The sequence below is a fragment of the Equus asinus genome, chromosome 12 (assembly GCF_041296235.1).
Source record: "Equus asinus isolate D_3611 breed Donkey chromosome 12, EquAss-T2T_v2, whole genome shotgun sequence".
NCBI lineage: Eukaryota > Metazoa > Chordata > Mammalia > Perissodactyla > Equidae > Equus > Equus asinus.
Genome location: NC_091801.1, coordinates 72,049,170 through 72,069,814, shown reverse-complemented (window position 1 = coordinate 72,069,814; position 20,645 = coordinate 72,049,170). Strand labels below are relative to the sequence as shown.

At 49.8% G+C, this 20,645-nt stretch overlaps 1 long non-coding RNA gene across 7 annotated transcripts in view; it reads right to left on the bottom strand.

Annotated features, from left to right (window-relative positions):
* LOC106824820 (uncharacterized) overlaps positions 1 to 20,645 on the bottom strand; it is a 454,906-nt gene that overhangs the window by 240,159 nt on the left and 194,102 nt on the right. For all 7 annotated transcript variants that reach the window (XR_011493359.1, XR_011493365.1, XR_011493361.1 and 4 more), the window contains exon 7: positions 1,253 to 1,438. This is a non-coding gene — a long non-coding RNA (uncharacterized lncRNA). The remainder of the gene's footprint in view (positions 1 to 1,252; positions 1,439 to 20,645) is intronic.

Here is a 20,645-nt window from a genome sequence, read left to right as displayed (position 1 = left end):
AGGCAGGATTTGGAACAAGACAGGCTGGCTCCAGAGTTCCTGTCTGTACTCACCACATTATAACAGATAACCCAAGAGGCTAAACAGAGTAGAGACTGAGAGTCATAAACTTCAAAAGCAACCGCACCCTGGGATACACTGTGTCCAGTGCTGTTTCCTCCAAGAATTTCTCCCATTTCTGTGCATGCGTGTTGTTTCTCTCATTGAGAGACAGCATCGACTTCTCCTGCCCTTGAATCTGGGCTGGCCTGTGACTGCCTGGCCAATAGGATGCGATGGAAGTGATGCTGTGCTAGTTCTGTGCCCAGCCAGGGGTAGGCCAGGCAGCTTTCATTTTAGGCACTTGGGACCCAGCTGCCATACTGTAAGGAAGATTGGGCTAGACTACTGATGACAAGACCTCATGGAAAAAGAGAGACCCAGCCACTCCAGTCGCCCCAGCTGAGGCACCAGGTGTGTAAATGAAGCCACCTTGGCCATGCAGCCTCAGCAGAGCTCCCCATGAATGCGGCCACACGCTGACTCCAAATGACTCCAAGCAGAGCTGAAGAACCACCCGGCAGGACTCAGCCACCCTACAAGACTATGAGAAAAGCAACCTGTCCTTGTTTTAAGCCACTAAGTTTTGGGGTGGTTTGTTGTACAGCAAATAGATAACTGATTCATGCACCAACGTGGCTTGCAGACAAGTATGCAGCTTCCAGTAACCAACATTACTTGTTGGGAGCACCATGCCAGGCAGTGTATTAAGCGCTTTACATTTTCTGTCCCATTCAGTCTTTATTGCCACCCATGAAGCAGGTATTAATATTATTTCCATTTTACCGACAGAGAAACTGAAGCCCAGTACACATGCACACACACACAGACCATTGCCTAACGCTGACACATAAACGTAACCATCACACTGCATTTCCCCCACTCTGTGCCATGTAGCCCTGCAAACCTGGACCCAACACCCCCAGCCCACAGTGACAATTTACCATCATGGATCACACAATTAGCAAAATAAATGAGACCTGCCATCAGAGCCTGTCCAGTTAAACCAATGGGTGCATAAAGGATGTGACAAGAAGCTACCAGCCACACTGAAGCCATTGAGGAATAAGTCTAGAGCATGAGGTCAACCAGAATGGCTGAAGGGGACCGTCGATGCTTCTGTCAACAGGGGACAGGAACAAAGATGGCAGCATGGACCATCTACTGAAAAAGGGGGGAGGAAACCACGGTTGGTTCCAGGACATGGCTTTACCTCCAACTGGCTGTGTGGCCTTGGACCATGCTTCACCTCTCTGGGCCTCAGTTTCCCTCACATGGTGATGTCCAAAGAACTGTCGAGTTCTTTCCAAGATTCTCTTTAGCTTCATCTTCAGCACAGGTCATCTACTTTTGACTGGGGGAAACGTCCAGTGAACTCCACTTTGCCACTACAAAGAAACTGGGGGACAGAGGGCATCACTCACTTCGTAGAAACTGATGGAACCTCTAAAACCCAGGAAGCCCCAAACCTGGGCTCTTCTCCTATTGGTTAATACCACTCTGTTCCCACACCCACAGTTCCTCAATTAACACAGATTGGTGAGAGGTTATCACTCTCGTTGGATTTTGTTTCCTTGCTCCCAGCAAAGGCAGCTGCTTCCTTCAAATTGGTATCAGTCAGGCCAGGAAGTTTCTTTTTTCCTGCAATCCATTGTATGCGAGAAGATCAGAGGGACCTGTCAAGTGCAAGGACCGAACCAGTTGGGCACATGGAGATACCGACCGGCTGCCCCAGACTGCCCACTCCAGTCCTCCTGGTCGCCCGACAAGTCCCCTGTGCTTGGAGCACTATACTGACAGTGAGGACAAAAGGAGACTCATTATGATAATTAATCAGGAGCATTATCATCATCCTAAAGAACCTCTGGTCTGCTTCAAAGCCAGCTAGCAAACTGACCTCACCCCTTCCTGTTTCATAAATCCACTGCCTCCAGTCCATCTAGGACCAACGGATGTGAAGCAAACACAAATAAATGTATCATTCTAGATCATGCTATGAAGGAAAAGCAGAATGCAGTGGGAGAAAAATAAGGGGACAGCTGAAGGGTAAGAAAGCACTCACCATCAAAAAATGGAGGGAATGAGCATTCCAAACACAGAAATAACACGTGCAAAGGCCCTGAGGTGGGAGGGAAGGGGATAGCTTTGTATCACTTGGCAGAGGTCAGTGTGGATGAAGAATAATGAGTGAAGAAAGACAGCTGGGTCAATCCACACAAAGTCCAGCAGATACTGGTTTTTATCCCAAGAGCAGAAATGGAAAGGCCTGGGTATGTTTGTCGGGGCAGCACAATTTGATTACCACTTCAGAAAGATCACGCTGGCTGCTGAGTGGAGAAAGGATTGCAGAGAGGCAAGACTGGATCCAGGGAGTGGAATTTGGAAGCTGTTGCTGTAATCTAGGCAGGAGATGAGGGTGACTTGGATAAGAGTGTTAGTGGTGGAGGGAAAATAATGTCCACTGCAGCCCCAGATGCCTGAGGCTCATGAGGAGAAGATCCACAAGTTGGCTGAGATGGTCAGCTGGCTGGTTCTCACCCACTTTCCTGGCCATGGACAAGCTATCATGAGTGTTCAAGGCACCATCATGATCAGCCAGCTTGGAACATTCTAGAACATCTCTCTTGGTGGACTTTACCTAACAAGGCTTTGTATAGGTCTACACAGAGAGGTGCTGGTGACCTCGGAACTTCACCTGATAAGGTCACTAGTGGCATCTTGAGAGGAAACGCCATCCTCTCTGATCTGAAGGGATGGGGGCATCAATCTGAAGGGAGGCATCTTTTCCTTGGTCATAGAATGCCCCCCAAACCCCTACAACCCACATCAGATTCTGAGCTACCTACGGGTAGGGGCCCACATCTTTCTAGGGCTGCTGTCTGCGCCTGGCACACACAGCTGGATGACCTTCTCCCTGAAGGACCAGCTCCGTGAGGACAGTCTCCATCTCACACCTCCTTGTAACTCCCGTGCCAAGCACACACCTAACATATCATGTGCCCTCAATCAAATTTGATTCAATGACAGAACAAATGATGCTCTTCTATTCCCTTGGGGTCAACTTCTCAATCACCAGATCAATGGGTCCTGTGGCCAAGCTGAGAACCATACACCACAGTCCATGCCCTAAAGGAATCCATGTGATGCTGGAAGGTCAGACAGAGGCAGAAAGAGAAGCAGTCCATTCCCGCTGTCCAGACGTGAGGCACTCTGAGCCTTTCAAACAGAGGAAGATGACTTCCAGCAGAAGAACCCAGAGGAAAGGCAAAGGATGGGATGGACCTTGAGCACAGGTGGCATTTGGATAATCAGAGGGGCAGCCAGTTAGAGACAGAAGCCCCCACTCACAGAGGACCTGCCACGAGCCTCGCCCCAGTAGGAGCCTTGAGACTGTGCTTCTCACAAGAACCCTGGCGCAGGAGCTAGCCCATGTCACAGTTGAGGACACTGAGGCTCAGAGTGGTGAAGTGATTTGCCCAGGGTCACAGAGCCAGCAGCTGGTGGAGCTAGGCGGGGAACTCAGCCCTGTCTGTGGCTAGAGCCCACGCACCCCTCAGACAACCAAAGGAGAAACGATGAGATCGAAGCATGAAAGTCAATGGAAGACAATGGCAGGTTCAAAAGTGAGACTTGCTTACCAGGACTGACACTCCACAGGAAGGTTCAAAGGTGACCAGCATGGAACCACAGGGCCGGGTCACGATGAGGTGGGCCTTAAATGCCATGCTAAGAGGTCTGAATGACTGACTGCTGGACAGGCACACGGTCAGAGCGGTGCTGTCAGAATTTCGACTTGGCCATCAGAAAGAGAGGTGAGGGAGGGAAAAACTCAACACCCCCAACGTGAGGGCCTGGAGAGGCAGGGGGGATGGGAGGAAACAAGAAGTAGGGCCAACAGGAAGGAAGCAGAGGCAGAACCACTGGCTGGAAGGGGTCCAGGGAGAGGGAGAAACCGCTTCTCCTTCCGTTTCTGATGACAGCAAGATTACTACTTGAGAGCAGGGCTGGACAGGGCAGGACTTCCCAAAAATCAGGAAGGGGAGAGCACTGAGCACGTGTCCCCAGCATCAGGTGGTCAAGTCTGACCTCCTCTGCCCACACTGGGTTTCACGTACAGTGAGCTCTGGCCTCAGACGGGCCCTCGGGGACCCAGCAGTGCACCCTCCTCCAGGATCTCAGGGCAAAAGAGAGGCCCAGAAATCAGTGAGCCCCAGAGGCAAGTGGTGAGAGACGTCAAGAAAAATGGTGTCACCTCCATACCAGAGAGGAAGAAACCGAGGTGCAAAGAGGTTGAACAACTTGCTTGATAGCACGCAGCAAGTGCGTGCCCGAATCAGGATTCCAACGCAGGGGCCTCTGTGTAGACTTTAGCTGTATCAATCAAGAACCCAGCAGGGAGGAAGCAGAAGAATAAATGCCCTGCCCTCACTCCTTCCCTGCCCTCCCATCCTGCCAGTGCCTCCCAAACAGAGCCAGGGGCACAGGAGCCCCATGTGGCATCCATCCTGGTGCACCCACACAGGTCGGCCTCCTGGGCACAGGGCAGGGTGGAAAAGGACAGGGGGACCTGGAAGGGGACGTCGAGGTTACCCAGCACCTCACCATTCCCACAGCCGAGACTCTGGCCTCAGCTGCCTCCGCTCTGCAGAGCCACAGCACAGATGCCCTCCACCTTGGTGCTGTAGCAGGGGGCCACCTGCCTCTCTGTACCAGCGCAAGGCCCCACAGAGGCAAGCGCTCTGCCTCCACCCCATTCTGGTCCAGCATCATGGCACTCCCCGCCTCCTTCCTCATTCACACTTTCCTGCCCTGCCCTGCCTCAATCTTATGCAGAAATCTCACAGTGACCTTCTTCTGACAAGACAGGGTATTGAGAGCAGCTGTCTTAAGAGATGAGGGCAGACTGATGCCCACTGCAGTGCAAGCTGCCCACTCCCGGGCCCTGGTCCGCCCCTCTTGCCCTCCCTGCCACCCCTGCACATTGAGGCCTGGCTGCCGGTAAAAAGAAAGGACCCGCTATCTCTGATTCCGCAGGGCCTCTGATAAGAAATGTCATCCCTTGCTGGGTAATATTACCCGCTGGATAAGGATCTCTATCAACCTCAAACATATGGCTGGCTGCAGAACACAGAGCCCAGCGGAGCAGGATTATTTATTTGCTTAAGTTGAAAGCCCTGGGTGGCCAAGAGCAGTGCGCTGAATAAAAGAGTAAGAGCTGAATTAGAACCTATTCTGACTTGAAGTTGGGATTTCCACCCCCAGGAAGGAGGAGCACCTGAGAGCCACGGGAGGCCCTCCTCGCTTGTCTCCCTCCACAACAAGCACTGTCACCTTCGTCTTTCCTCAAAGGGCACTCGCACTTATGTGATTACCTCTAATCCTCACGACAACCTCAAGAGGAGCATTTTTAGCCTCCTTTTACAGATCAGGAAATGGAGATTCAGCAAGGTTAAGTCACATGGCCAAGGTCACACAGGCAGCCCGGCCAGAGCCTGGACTCAAACCCCATGGGTCTGACTCACCAGCACGCTGTTAGATGGGGAGTCTGATCCCAACCGCTGCCTTGCTAGGCCAGTACAACTAAATTAATCAATTAAGTCAGATCTGCCTGACTTAACCGCCAATGTCAGCTACATCATATCCTATCAAAGGTCCATTTCAAGCATCTCCCCCATGTCCTGTGTCTCTGTAATCTGGGGAATAATGAGGAAGCCTTGCACAGCATAGAAACTCAAGGGAGGGGAGGGGAAAGACAGTACCCAGGAGGGGGAGAAGGGACATCTGGGGCTTCTGCTCCAGCCTCCTGCATTTGAGGAGTAGCAGGCAGAAGGAAGTTGTGGAGAGAAACTCCCCACTCTCTTCATTCGTTCACGCCTTCACACATACCGATGGGAAGGCTAGGATGTGCCCGGCCATCTGGCTGCAAATGGACAGCCCAGGTCCTGCCCTCTTGGAGCGCTCTGTCCCCTGGGCTTCCAGGTCAGCAAAGAGGCAGGAACAACAGAATGTGTTAAGTGTGGATGCAGGAAGTACAGGGAGCTGATTTGGGAGAGGTGGCTGTGTGTTAGTGTTAGTTAGCTGTTGGCACACTCCCTACACGGTCTATGCCCTTCTTTTTTAAAATCAAGATCGTTAAGGTGGATGTTGCTTTTTGATAGCTGATATAGCTTCAAGATTGTTCCATATCACTTCATAAAGCCACTGGTTCTCTCTAACAGCTGTACTGTCAATACTGTGCAGACATTTTATGGATGTATCACAATTTTGTCAACCAATCAACAATTGAGGAGCATTTAAATCCTGTTTCATCAGAAGAAATGAACAGGTGGAACACAGAGGATTCTTAGATCAGTGAAACTATGATACTATGAAGGTGGAAACGTGTCATTAGACACGTATCACAGAATGTCCACCACCAAGAGTGGATCCTAATGTAAATTATGGATTGGGGTGGTAACGATGTGCCAAGGTAGATTCGTCAGTTGTAACAAACATACCCCTCCTGTGCAGGACATTGATAGTAGGGGAGGCTGGGCATATGTGGGGACAGGGGCTGTATGGGAACTCTGTGTACTTTCCATTCAATTGTTCTGTGAACCTAAAACTGCTCTAAAAAAAATATAGTCTATTTAATAAAAAAATAAATAAATTGATGACACAAGTGTGAGTTTAGCTCTGGAATCTTAATTCTATTCTGTTTTCTATTGACTGCTTTTTCCCCTAAGTTTAGGCCACACTCTTCTGTATCTTTACACATCCGGTAATCTATTATTGGATTAAAAACCAGGCATTGTGTGTCAATCAATCAATCAATCAATTGATTGATCGTGTCTCATCGTTTGCTATTTCAAACAACGTTGAGACAATGCACTGCACGTCATCCGAACCCATGCACACATTTCTGTAGGATAAATTCCTAGAATTCACCCAGGGTTTTTTAAACTTAACTTTCCTGTCCTCTTCACTCTACAGCAGCCAGGTCTCAAAAGTGCCACGGCAGGCTGGTGGCTCCCCGTGTGCCCACCCTCTTCGGACCCTGGGGGCCTGTCCTCAGAGGGCCTCGCTATACTCCTTGGTGAGCAGCTGCTGGCATTTCCACAAGAGCATATGAGGAAACACACATATTTCACTTCTGGTCACCAAGAATCCACTCCTCCCGCCTCTGCCTCGCCTCACCCGGGGCAGCTCAGTTCAGGAATCAAGCCCAACACTAAGCGAGACGCCCACCTCTCTTCACCCGGGCCGTTCCCAGAGCTGGCTAGCTTTGCTCTTTTCCTTCTGGACCCTGAGGTGTTGAAGAATGCAGAGAGCCCAAGGCTGGAGAGGCAAACCTCCAGGGAGCTCGGGACTCCTCCAAAATCACAGCCCGGCTGAGGAACACACAGTAAATGTCCATGATGCAATCTGGAGCCCCAGGCACCTTGAAGGAAAGCATCCATTAGAGAGGAAGAACCCTCTGATGGAAGATAAAGAGAACGTGTTACTGTGCCTGAACTACTGTGGAATCTAAGGTAAAGGAGGTCATCCTACGTGTGAGAGGTGGCCATCCACCGAAAACACTGCTATAGACGCTGAGGGGAGGAGAACAAACAGGAGTAAGGCAGAGCCCATTCCTAGAGGAACGCATGATTCACTGGAGGATACTGCAGAAAAGGCTGTGATCTATGTGGTCACAGATGGAGGGACCAAGAGCTCTGGGAACAAAGAGGAAGGCAGGCGTCACTGGCTTTTCCTGCATGAGTTAGAGAAGAGGATAGCTGAGCTGGGTATTGAAGATAGGAGTTCACTAGGCAAGAAAGAGGAGCAGTAACAGCTTGTGTAACATGGAATATGGAGGGACGGCCTGCCAGCGGTCAGCTGTAAAGGGCATCCCTCATGTGCTGTGCTAAGAAGTCTGCCTTCCTCCTACAGATGCGCTGGGGAGGCACAGAGGCTCCTGAGCAGCAGAGTGACAGATGAGCTATGCCCCAGCATCACCATGAAAGATCCACTGGGGAGAGCAAATTCCCAGCCATGTAGGAAGCAGTGTGCCATGGTTCCCAGATCATCCTGCAGAAGCCAGCTCGCTCTCTTCAAATCTCAGCTCTGCCCCTCCAGCTTGAGCAAGTTACTGATCTACTCCATGGACAGTCTTCTCATCTGTGAAATGGGATGATATCAGAGATAGTGCTAGTGTGTGGATCGGGATTTGGATGAGTTAACATATGTAAGGTGCTGAGGACAGTGCCCAGCACACAACACATGATGGCTCTGGGGACTGCTCCCATCTCCCTTGCTCCCCAGCTTCCTCTATCAGCACAGCAGTTCTTCTGGGACATGAGCTGCCATGAGTCTGAGCAGAAGGGCGTACAGTTAAGCCCAGGTTTGCTTTAGGAAGGCTGGCACTACGGTCTAAGATCGAGTTTGAGGATTCCTGGTTTCATGTCGGCTCCCAACATCCCTGTTACAGGGAAGATCTAAGACGGTGGTTCTCAGCGTTGCTGCATAGCAGAATCACCTGCCGAGATGCTATAACGCCTCCCTACCCCCCTGCTCCTGACAATTAAGTCAGCATCTTTGCAGGTCGGTCCCGGCAGCAAGATTTTTAAAATTCCTCAGGTGATTCTAACGTTAGATCCAGTTCGAGAACAGCTGATCTAAGAGTCAAATTCAACAGGTGAGAGAGATATGGCAGAAGGGAAAGGGCTGCCACCCCGAGATGTGTAATCTGAAGCCACGGGCTCTCCAGGCCTTGCTTTCCTCACCAACAGGGCGGGTCTGGTGATGCCCGGATACCTGGACACCTTACGGGGCAGCTGGGATGTCACCCTGAGCTAACAGACTGGAAAGTGCCCTGGATCATGAAAATTGTGACATACCCCTCAAACGTCTTCTGGAAATAGAGAAGGGTATAGCCAACCAACAAACACACCCCGTGGGAACTGGTAGCAAAAGCACTGGTGACGCGCAGAGAGCTAGCAGTGGTCCTGGGCTCTCTCACTAACCAGCCACATTGGTAGCAGTCCCACCCACTTTGAGCCTCAGTTTCTCCCAAGTTCAACTAGGGGTAAGAACTGACTGACCATCAGACAAGGTGACTGCGAGGCAGAAGGGGGAAGATGTCAGTCAGGCTATGAAGAGCCCGGCTAATGTAAAGCGTCTTGATTTAACGTATTTTTCAGGTCCTCACTGGAACATGAAAAGTTCTGGAGAGAGAGATGCCCCCTGAAGCCACTGTTGCCACTGAGGGAAGGGAGGAGACGAGGAGCAGGGCCCCCGCAGGAAAGCTTTCTTCAAATCAGGCTGGAATGGAGCCGGCAGGGTCCAAAGGGGGCTCAGTGATAGGCCAGGAGGGCAGGGTGTGGCCCAGGGCTGCCCCGTGGAGACGTTAAGATAGGAACTGTTATCTGGGAACAATGGAACGACCTTACCGTTGTCCCGGTCTGAATCTGACAAGAGAGGATAAGACTCCAGGAAACGCAGCCCCCAACAACTGGCCAGAGCGGGCTCCAGAGACCACCAGCCCACTTCCGTATTCATCCATCCATTCATTCCTGTGCCCTCCAATAAGGGCACATCAACCACACACCAAGAGCTGTGAGAGAAGGCGGGGATGCTGAGATGAATAAGGCTCGGTCTGTACCCTCAGGAGTGACAAAGATCCGGAAGGTAAACATAGAAGTGACATTTAGGTACAATGCTATGTATTAAAATACAATCATAATAGTAATTATCACTATCATCATCATAAAATAGCCACCACTCACTGATGGCCAACGATGCACCAGGCAGCAAGCTTCATATTTTATATTTAATATCTCAACTGCTCAGTGTCCCCTCCAAGGAAGGGTACTCACTGCATCTTACAGATGTGAAAACTGAGGCTCAGAGAAGTTGATTTTTGGACACAGATCACACAGCAACCAAGAGGCTGGGCTTGTACTCGAATCCAGAGCAGTGCTGCTCTGATGATTGGGCTCCCTCCCCATGGCTCACTGCTGTCATCCGGAGGGTCACAAGGTCTCCTCCCCCGCATACCTCTGACAAACACAGTGCCCTTGTTTGGAGAAAACAGCTTAAAAACCATAATAAGCAAACAAGAAAAAAATTAGACACGGCACTCAGCCTATACATATTGCTCAATAAACGCTTAAGAGTCAGAACCCAAATATAACAGCATCTGAGGAGCAGAGCAGGGGTATGAGGCACTGGGACCTAGCAGGCCTGCGTTCCAATCTCGGCCTCAGTATTTACATTTCCAGAACCTCAGTGTCCTCATCTAAAAAATGGGAACAATAAAACTTACTGGGCGACAGCTGGGATGAGGTCCAGATCAGAAACAATTTCCTGTCCATCAGGACCCTGCAGCACCGCTGAGGGCTCAGGGAATGCCCAACAGCCAGTGAAAGGAGGGGAAACTGGCACGTTTCCAAAGCTGCCACTGAGTCTGGAAATGGGCACCACGTGAGCCCCCTGATGTTTCTACGGAACCCCGGTTCTCCTCGGATTGGGAAGCCCTCTAGAAGGGGCATGAACCCATTTTAATCCAGGTGCAGCCACTGGCCACAGGCCTGGGCGCCCCCCACGTAACCCTCTCAGGACAGCTTCTCCTGTTTGAGAGTCAGTGCTCACCCAGAAAAACTGGGGGTGTCCTGGGCAGGGGCAGTAGTTGCCAGCATTATTATCATTATTTTATGTAACATCTACGAGTCCTCCCCATGTGGCAGGCACTATGCTTGGTTTTGTTTTGGTTTTGGTTTTACCAGCAGGGAGGCATTAATTCAGATTTGCCAACTGCGAGTAGCTGGGTGATCCTGAGCAAGTTACCTTACCTCTCTGTGCCTGAGTCATGACCTGGAGGTCATCTCTAAAACAGAGATTCAACCATTCAATACATATTTCCTAGGCACCTACCCACGTTCCAGGGAATAAAGCATTAAAAAAAATTAACAGAAATCTCTGTATTTGTGGGGGCTCATGAGGGGTAGGGGGCAGAGTCAACAAAGAAATAAACAAGTGGGTCAGACGGCGGTAAGTGCTGTGGAGACGAATAAAGAGGGAAGGGGAGATGGGGGTGTGAGGCCAGGAAAGAAAGGCCTCCCTGAGAAGGAGACATGTGATCTGTGTGTGTGTGTGCACGCGTGTGTGTGTGCGTGCGCGTGTGTGTGTGTGGTATTTACTGAGCACTTACTATGCCCTGGGCACTGTTCCAGGGTTAGGTCAGATGTTTCATGCAGAACAACTCATTTTACCCTCTCCGACACCCCTAGGAGGAAGTCAGTGACACTTTCCCCATTTCACACAGGACAAAACTGAGACACGAAGTTTAAATGACTTGTTGGGGTGACTGAGGCAGAGCAGGCGGTCAGACCCTGAAGCCCAAGCTCTGAACCGTGCTTTCCTAGAGCTCCACGTGCTGGTGAGCGATGCTCTGTAGATCAGGACCATGACCACTGTCAAGATGCCTGCAAGAAAAGAAGCATAAAGTGCGGAGGACGGAAGGAGAGCCAAGCACAGACCCAGCTCCTGGCACAAGACGCACATTCTGGACCCATTGGAAAACAAAGGAACGTTGACCATAGGTTGTGCCCCCTGTCTGTGCTTGTCTCTGGTACACACGCCCCAGTTACTCCTTTTGATTCATCTTTACTTAATTTCCTCCAAGGCAGGAGACTGAGGTTCTGTGTCCAATTCAGACTGACTTCCGATTAGAAACTTTGTTCACAGTTCTCTCTCCTGTGCCAGTGGAAAAGCCATCCCACCCAGGCCCCTGACAGCACCTAGCCCCTTCTCACGGCCAACCTTCTGGAGCCAACCATGGTGTTGTTTTGCTCAAGCCACAGGCCCTCGCAATGGGAAAAAGGGGAGAGCAGGCAGCCGATGGAGATCCAGGAAGGTCACAGGAAGCAGACATGGTAATGGTCCAAAGGCCAACTCCTCCTTTGAAAGAGCAATACCCGCCTCAGAGAACCTTACAGTCGAAAAGGCCAGAAAGAGCTCCTTCAAAAAGACTGTTGAGGAACCTGCTTCCAGGGAATCCCATCGTGTGCTGCTTCTCTGGTTTCTCATTGGTTGGAGCTCCAGGAGGCCAACGAATGGCCCCAGGGTTCCACCCCATCCATCTAGCATCTGTAAGGATAGCTGCCTGATGAATGGATCCCAAGATGGATGGATGCAAGGGAAGGAGAAAAGGAAGAAGACAGGACGGAAAAGAAGGAGGAAGGTGTGGCGTGTAGGGTGAGTAAAATCAATTCTATAACATGACATTAGGGGAAGTAGAAATAAAAGGGGAAAATGGAAAAAAGCAAAATGTCCATTAATACAGAACAGTTGAAAAAACTATAGAATACTATGCAGTGATTAAAACAGAATGAGGTGTGTGTACACACACACATACACAGAAGGTCTAAAAGATATACTGCTGAGCAAAAAATAATAAAACGTGGAAATATTTGATTCCCTCCAACTCTGAATGTCACATAGTCCATAGAGCCAGAGACAAGGCTGGTTATGGCTGGACCCAGGGATAAATCCCAAGGAGACGAGCTGAACAGAGTCCACTGCCTCAGGCTGACACTTCCACCCACAAGGAAAGAAGGCCTGGTCCCCTCTCCAGTCTCTAGGCAACAGCGATCCTGTGACCTGATTTCCAGTCTGGCTTTGCTCACCCAGTTCCTTGAAAAAACTTGTAGTGATTTCAAGACAAAATAAATCAAATGAGCTTCCCGCCCTCTCCTGGCCCCCCAGCATGTGATAAACCACGAGGAACAATGCAGTCGCCCTGAGTGGCAAACGGAAGACTTTGGGGATCTATTTGGCTACAGGTTTCACCCACAGGATGTTTTAAATATTTCTGAATTCACTGCCCACATCTAAAATTCAGGAAATTTCATTACATTACAAAGTCCAAAGATTTATTTGGCAGCACTGATCTCACACAGCATGACAAGCTAGTTGGATGCTGAGGGAGGGCTGGCCCTTTCTTCAGGGTGGGCACCCTCCCACTGGCCACAGGCTCACCCTTCTCAGACCACCTGGACCAAACTCATCATGGATGAAGACACTGCTGCTCAGAGAGGTGAGGAGGCTTGCTCAAGTTCACACAGCAAGCCAGGGGCAGGATGGGAACCAGAACTCAGTGTTCGTCACACAGACCTGTGACCCTCCTCCCTGCCAGGGTACACCTCCTCTAATTTAGAATCAATCACAGCCTTAGAAAGTAGATGATCCATCTGACATTTGGCTAGAAAAAGGCTCCCAGGGTCACCCTGAGTCCAGAGCAAAATCCACTGCAGGCAGAAGTGATGCCTTATACCACACAGTGACCCAAACACTTGGCACCACCATTCGCCCAGGCCCAGTCACCGGGACAGGTCTTGCTCAATGTTATTGTTTGCCTCATGGTTTCCACATACAGAACAATACTTCCCTAAAAATCAATTGTCCCCAACAACCCACCTCCACAGTTCTTGGAAAATATGGACTAAACATTCTGTCTCACAAAGAAAACAAGGAACAGAGTGGGTGAGGGCGATGCAGCAGCACGGTCCCGCACTTTTCATTATTCACACCAAACGTTCTTCAAGTCACTAAGTTCCAATGACTCTATCCCTTGGGGTAGCAGAACTATTCTCACCACCACTTGCCAGGAAGGAGGCTCCACACATTTTAATAAATGGGATGACTTGGTATCAAGAGATGCTAAATGGTTTCAAGAGGCTAGAGGTTAGGGGAACGGAAAATGGCCTGGAAGGAAGATGCCGGAATCATCGGTTTCTGACATAGGAGAAGGAAAGGCTGATGCCATTCTGCTGCCCAGAACTCGGGACAGACTGAGACACAGGAGTTGCAAAACATCAGTCAAATAAATAGGTGGCCCCATTGGGATCATTTCCCAAACTTCCAGAACAAATAAGGAGATAGACAGCTTTGGTTTTAAGAAGAGGCAGCATCCAGAAATGGAGAATCCCTGGTACAGAGTAAGAGCTCAGTAAATGTTACACACACACACACACACACACACACCCCCAACACGGTTTCTGAATTTCTTGACTTGTGTTGGATAGCCCAATGGACTGCTCCTCTATCTCCACACTCGCCCTCTTGGTGATCACACCCAATAGCAAAGATTAAATAACATGACTCCCAAATATGTACCCAAGTATTTCTCTCCTTTAGTCCATGTATTTAGTCAGGGTTCTCCAGAAAAACAGAAACAAAACCAATGGGATATACATGGAGAGAGAGAGAGAGATTTCAAGGAACTGGCTCACACAGTTGTGGAGGCTGCCAGTCCATGCTCTGCAGGGTTGACCAGCAGGCTGGAGCTCAGGGAAGAGTTCACGTTGCAGCTCAAGGCTGAAGACAGTCTGCAGGCAGAATTCTCACTTCCTCGGGAAACTGCAGTCTTTTTCTCTTAAGGCCTTCAACTGGTTGGAGGAGGCCCACCCACATTATGGACAGTACAGAGCTTTACCTTCAATCTACTGATGGAAATGCTAATCTCATCCAAAACACAGGCTTCGACATCCAAACTATTGTTTGACCAAATGTCTGGGAACTGTGGGCTAGCCAACTTGGCACATAAAATTCACCTTCACACTCCAGATTCAGATACCCAGCTGCTTCCTGGATATCTCCATTTGGATGTCTGACGAACATCTCAAGTGAAACAATTCCACCCCTACCCGTAAAACAAACCAACAAAACAACCCCCCCTGCTCGTATTGATCCCAGCATGAACAAATGGAAACTTCCTTCTCTACTTGCTCGAGAGAAAGCCTTGGGATCACCTCTTTTCTCAAACCCCATATCCAATTCTACCTGCACAACACATTCATACCTGATCACTTCTTACAACATCCTCTGCTACCACCGGCCAGACCAACGTCACCCATTCCCAGATTTCTGCAGTACCCCGGGTTCCCACAACAGCCTCCTAACTGGGCTCTCTGTTTCCACCTTTGCCACTTTCAGTCCATTTTCAGCACAGCAGCCACAACGATCTGGTTAAAACACAAGTCAGATCCAGTTTGAAGGCTCCAGTGGCCCCACTGGTCCCTACCACGACCCCTTCTGAACCACTGAATCCTTGAGTCTTTCCTGCTCTTTGTGGCTAGACCACTTTTCCCCTCGGGGCTGGCTGTCCAATTCCCAGTGTCCAGATGGGGCACTTCCTGAAGCCCAGCCAGAACCCACTGGGGCCTCATAAGCCAAGCAGTGACCATGAAGACATTCGGGCATTAACTTGAGGATAATGGGGGTGGGAGGGGGGGTGATGACACTGAAGGGTATTAACTAAAGGACAGGAGGGCACAGGCTGGGATTTGTGTCTTTGAAAGGCTCCGCAAGGCAGCTGGTGTGGATTGTTCTCCGAACTGGAGAATTAGGAAAGGAAAAGAATTAGGTGGCCAGCAGGTAAGGAGAGATGGGTGGAGGGAGGGACAGGGAAAGGAGGAGGGGGGGGAACCTGTGCAGGTGCACAGCATCCTCCAAGAGGGTGCTGCCAAGCAGCTACCATTTCACACACCCACGGTGGACGGAATCCAGGGAACAAAGACAGAAAGAAGACCCGGTGTAAGATTGTGGCAGGAGGAGGAAAGCCTCCCAGTGGCCAAGGGGAGGGGCAGACACATGGTGCCAGGGGGACACTTGGCAAGGGGGCTGAGTTTCCCTCCCTGGCCTCCTGTGTCCCTTTCCTCCCTCTGACAGGACCTGAGCACAAAGACTCACACGCTATAAGGTCCCTTCTGTGTTCCAAGCCTTGGCTGAAGACTTGTGTGGAGGGAGAGAGAACTGCCATGTTTCCTTCTGCAGAACATGATGTCAGTCACAGGGCGCTCCGTCAACCAGGCCAGGCTCAAGGTCCCTGCGGAGCGTCCTCTCACGGCCCCTAGTGAGACGCGCCCTCAACACTTCTCAGAAACGCCTCTCGATGAGCAGGCCACAGCCTGCCACAGTGCCTGTTCTTCTAAGTGATAAAGGACTTTGTCCCCCATAAGGCAACTAACAGGAGCTGGGCCCTGTCAATGAACATGAATTGATCCCGAAGGGGGCCGAGCTAGGACCGAGCAGAGGACACAGCTGGAGAGAGGGCCACCTGACTGGTTTACAGGGTCCTGTAATTCCAGAAACCACCTCCCTCTTAGCACTTAGCACCTCCGGAGATTCAATTCTTTCTTTCTTAGCCTCCTGCTTGTCATCTGCGTGCCGCAGCACCCTCACGCCCAGGGAAGGGCCAGGCATGTGGCAAGCGCTGAATAAATACATGGTATCACTGCTCATGGCCAAATGGGAGGAAGACAGGATGGCAGCTGCTAGAGCAGAGGAGGTTCAAAGGAACTTTCTTCCAGGGACATTTAACCCAAATCCTTGACTGTAAACGGTGAATGTGAAGTTTATACCAGTGAGTCCAACTGGGTCTCAGGATTCCCCAATGGGGGTCTTCAGGCTATTTTTCAACTGGTCAAGAAGTCTACCAGAACCCGCGTCTTCCTTTTCAGTCAGGCCACAGATGGCACCTAAAACATCAAGCTTCTTTGCTTGACACCGGCCTGAATGAAATCAACTCAGCCTAGTAACACAGACTGGAAACTCTAACTGGCGGATATTTTTAAGCAAGAAAGCGGAGAAATGAATACTTAGCAAATGATGTTTGTTCAATTGAAAAACTTTCTCACAAGGAGGGAGAGCCAATTAAAGGGATTTCTGGAGTTGCCAAAGTTGGGACTCCTAATGTAAACCAGTGGTTCCTCATGGAGGACAATTTGGGCACCTGTCCCCAGGGGGCATTTGGCAATGTCTGGGGGCATATTTGAAGGCCATGACTGGGGAGAGGGGTGCTATGGGCATCTAGGGTGTAGGGGCCAGGGACGCTGCTAAACAGCCTCCAATGTGTGGGATGGCCCTCAGGACTGAGACTATCCAGTCTCAAGTGTCACTCGGGCCAAGGGCACTCCAACAGTGGACTCCACAGCACTCCAAGGAAGAAGGGGCTTGATTGTCGATTTAGCTCTAAGTCTCACATTAACCCCCGAGCAGTCACTACATAAGACATGCGCTCCCTACCACAAGCTGGCCCTGCCTTCCTCTCTGAACCCCTGCAGCCCCTTCTCCCCACCCTCCCCCTCCCCGGCCTTCTCTCTGCTCCCTGACAGTGCCGAGCTCCCCTCCTCTGCAAGGTCTTTGCTGGGGAGAGAAGGCTTGCCTCCTGCTCCTCCCGGACCAGGCAGTTCTGTAAAACGGCAGCTCTGGCCAGAAGGGGAGCACAGCGTTCTCTTTCCTAGCACTCTGGTTCTTCATCGGAAGTTGTAATTATTTGAATTGTTTATTCCCATGTGAGTCTCTTCACTGCATGAAAGACTTTAAAATCGCTGAGGGCAAGGATTACAGCAGGCTTTACACCCTCGTATTCCAGAGCTGGGCACAGCCCTGGGCTCAGAGTAGGCGCTTGGGGAGTGTGTTTTGTACAGTGCCTGATTGAATGCACGACAGGGATGTTGTAGGCTCAGAAGGGATGAGGAATGGGAAGGGTCCTGTCCAGGTCCCAGGGGAAAAGTACGTCATCTGGCAGCGGTCCTCGGGTGGACAGTGCTGCTGGTCAGGAGGAGCTGGAGGAACTGTTTTTGCTTTGGGCTCCATTATGGGTTGAAGGTGTCCCCCCCAAAGATACATAGAAATCCTATACCCCAGTACCTGTGAATGTGATCTTATTTGGAAACAGGGTCTTTGCAGATGTAATCAAGTTAAGAGGCGGTCTTATTGGGTTAGGGTGGGTCCTAAATCCAATGACTGCTGTCCTTATAAAGAGAGGGAGATGCAGAAACTCATAGACATACACAGAGAAGAAGGCCATGTGAGGATGGAGGAGGAGACAGGACTGATGCAGCCACAAGCCAAGGACCCTAAGGATTGCTGGTGACACCAAGAAACCAGGAAGAGGCAAGAAAGGATTCTTACTCTAGAGATTTCAGAGGGAGCACGGCCCTGCCAATGCCTTTATTTTGGGTTTCTGGCTTCCAGAACTGTGAGAGAATAAATTTCTGTTGTTTGAAATCACCCAGTTTGTGGGACTTTGTTATGGCCGCCCCGGGAAACTCATCCAGGCTCTAACACCTTGACAGGATCCTTCAGAAGAAACGACAGGGGAAGTCAGCCAGGATCCCTCTACTGTAAGCTCTCCTTGCAAAGTGATAGGGCTGCCCTCCACGCCCTGGCTGTACCGCCTTTACCCTCCCTCATGACCCTAGGGACCGGTGTCCATAGACTCTAGTGCCACTTAAAAATCCAGAGTCTGGGTGGGGTCAGCAGCCACAGAAGCCTAATGAATTCACAGCCTATATGTGGTAAGGGCTCAGTAAATACCAGTGAATGGCTGATGGACTAATCAATTAGTAAGACGGGTGAGTACAGCGAAAGCACTCTGAGTTAGCCATCACCTCCACGTGTACTGTCAGCAAGGATGTTCAGATGGACACCTAAGAAAACCCTGCCTGTGTTGTGCGCCTCCATGGAGCTGCTCATCTGCTCTCCATCCAGGGGGCATCAGGGCACCTGCAGGGAGTCTGAGTACCTCTGAGTACCCGGGGTGGGTGTCACGGCAGAGAAGGATGGGGAGCAGTCAGCTCTGGGACATTTTACAGTGTGCTTTCACATCCATGATCCAGTCATGCTCTCATTTAATTATAGAAATGCAGAGGACCAGAGACTATTATCACATTTTTAAGTGGAAGGAACTTGGAAGTTCTTCGAAGCTCTGAGAGGTTCAGAGGTTGCTCAGGGTCCTGCAGGGAGTAAAGCAGAGTGACAGCTTCAAAACCAAGTCTTTCCACTCCAAGCCAGTGCTCCTTTTTTCCTGGACTGTACAAAGCAAGCAGGACACATGACGGCAGCTGCCTTCGTGATGGCAGTGATGGACTCGTGCTGTTACAACCGCATGACCACAACATGAAGGAAATAGGGCAAGAAAAACAAATCTCACCCATATTTCCCATCATGCTAGCATAAAAACTCGAAATTCCCAGAGCTGCCTTCTAGAAGTCATTTGTGTACACACATATTTTCACATTGTGCTCATATGAGATTATGTGCTTTGCTTCCGTCACTCAGCATGTTATTTCAAGGATCTAAAAATGCTCATTTGGCATTTATTCAACGAATTTTATTTTGCACCTGCAACATGCCAGGTACCTTGTTGGACAGTAAAGACAAAATGGTGAGCAAAACAGACACTGTCCAACCAGATAAGTAGGGGAAACAGACATTAATTAAATAACCAAGCAGTTAAATTACTACAAACTACGGTAAGTTGTACAAAGGAAAAGTTGAGAGTTCTAAAACAGCTTCTACTTCAAAATAATTTTAAGGGTCTCATAATGTCATACGAGGTGGACACATCACAGTTTATTTAACCAACCATTCTCCATTTCAACTTTTGATTATCACAACTAAAATTACGCTGAAATATTTGGAAGTGAAATAGGATATCTATAATTTACTAGGAAATATTTTAGAAAAAACAAAGATGAAATAAATAAGGCCAATGTTTATAAGTGTTAAGACCAGGTAATGGGTCTGTGGGTGTTCTTTATATTATGCTCTCTACTTTCCCGGATGTTTGAAATTTTCCATAATCAAAAGTAAAAAAAAATATATATTTAATAGACATTTTCACAAAATTGGTGTTTTCTCCCTTTGAATTATCCCCTTAGGAAAAAGCTGAGAAATGAGGTAATGGAGTGAAAATACACAGACACAATCAAGGCTATTTTTGCATACAATGCTAACAAAATCCACTCCCGGTGTCTACCAATTACCGCAGGCAGCACATACATGCACCTGCTGTCCTCCGGCCTCATTACAGCAATGGATAGTGAGGTTTAAATTGTTTCCTCATTTAATTAGTGTAAAGAGGCAAGGTCCATGGTATTTTACATGTCTTCTGTTTTCCTGTAAGCATCTGAACTGCCTCTTAGAACATCAGCAAGCTGCTTACAGGAGGTGGCAGAGTGACAGACGAGGGGTCTGGGGGCTCAGGACTCGATTTGAATCCTGCCTCCACCACCCTTCAGTTGAGCAAATGCTTGGGCAAGTACTTAAAGTTCCAGACTTGGGGTTGCCTTGTCTGACAAATAGGGGTGAAAAGTCTGCCCAGCGCGGGGAGGAAGGGCTTAATGGGCCCATCTAACAGGAAGCACCTGGGATCACCTCGGACAGAGCCGACGCCTGGTGTCTTCTCCGCCCTGGTAGCAGACTGTGCCCATCTTTCACCAGCTGATGGTAACCCTGATCACATTGTCCAGTGTCAACAGAGGCTCTGCCTGTCGTCACTTCACAGGAAGCATCATGTGAGGCACATGGTGAAGAGTCCAGGCTTCTCGCACAGGGCAGAGAATCTGGGATGGCTGGGGCTCCCTCTGTCCCTGGGCACGGCTAGTCCAGCTGGCATTTATGCTAAAAATGCATCCAAGTCTACCCTCTGGAAGGACTCATCTAACAGCCCAAGTGCTTCCAGGCTGCCCCTCACTCTCCAGCCCTGCTATTGCTCAGGAATGCAAACAGACTATGACAACAAAGGCACAAGCATTTCCAGTGAGGGGAAAATACCCAACAGCAAAGCAAAGCAAGCC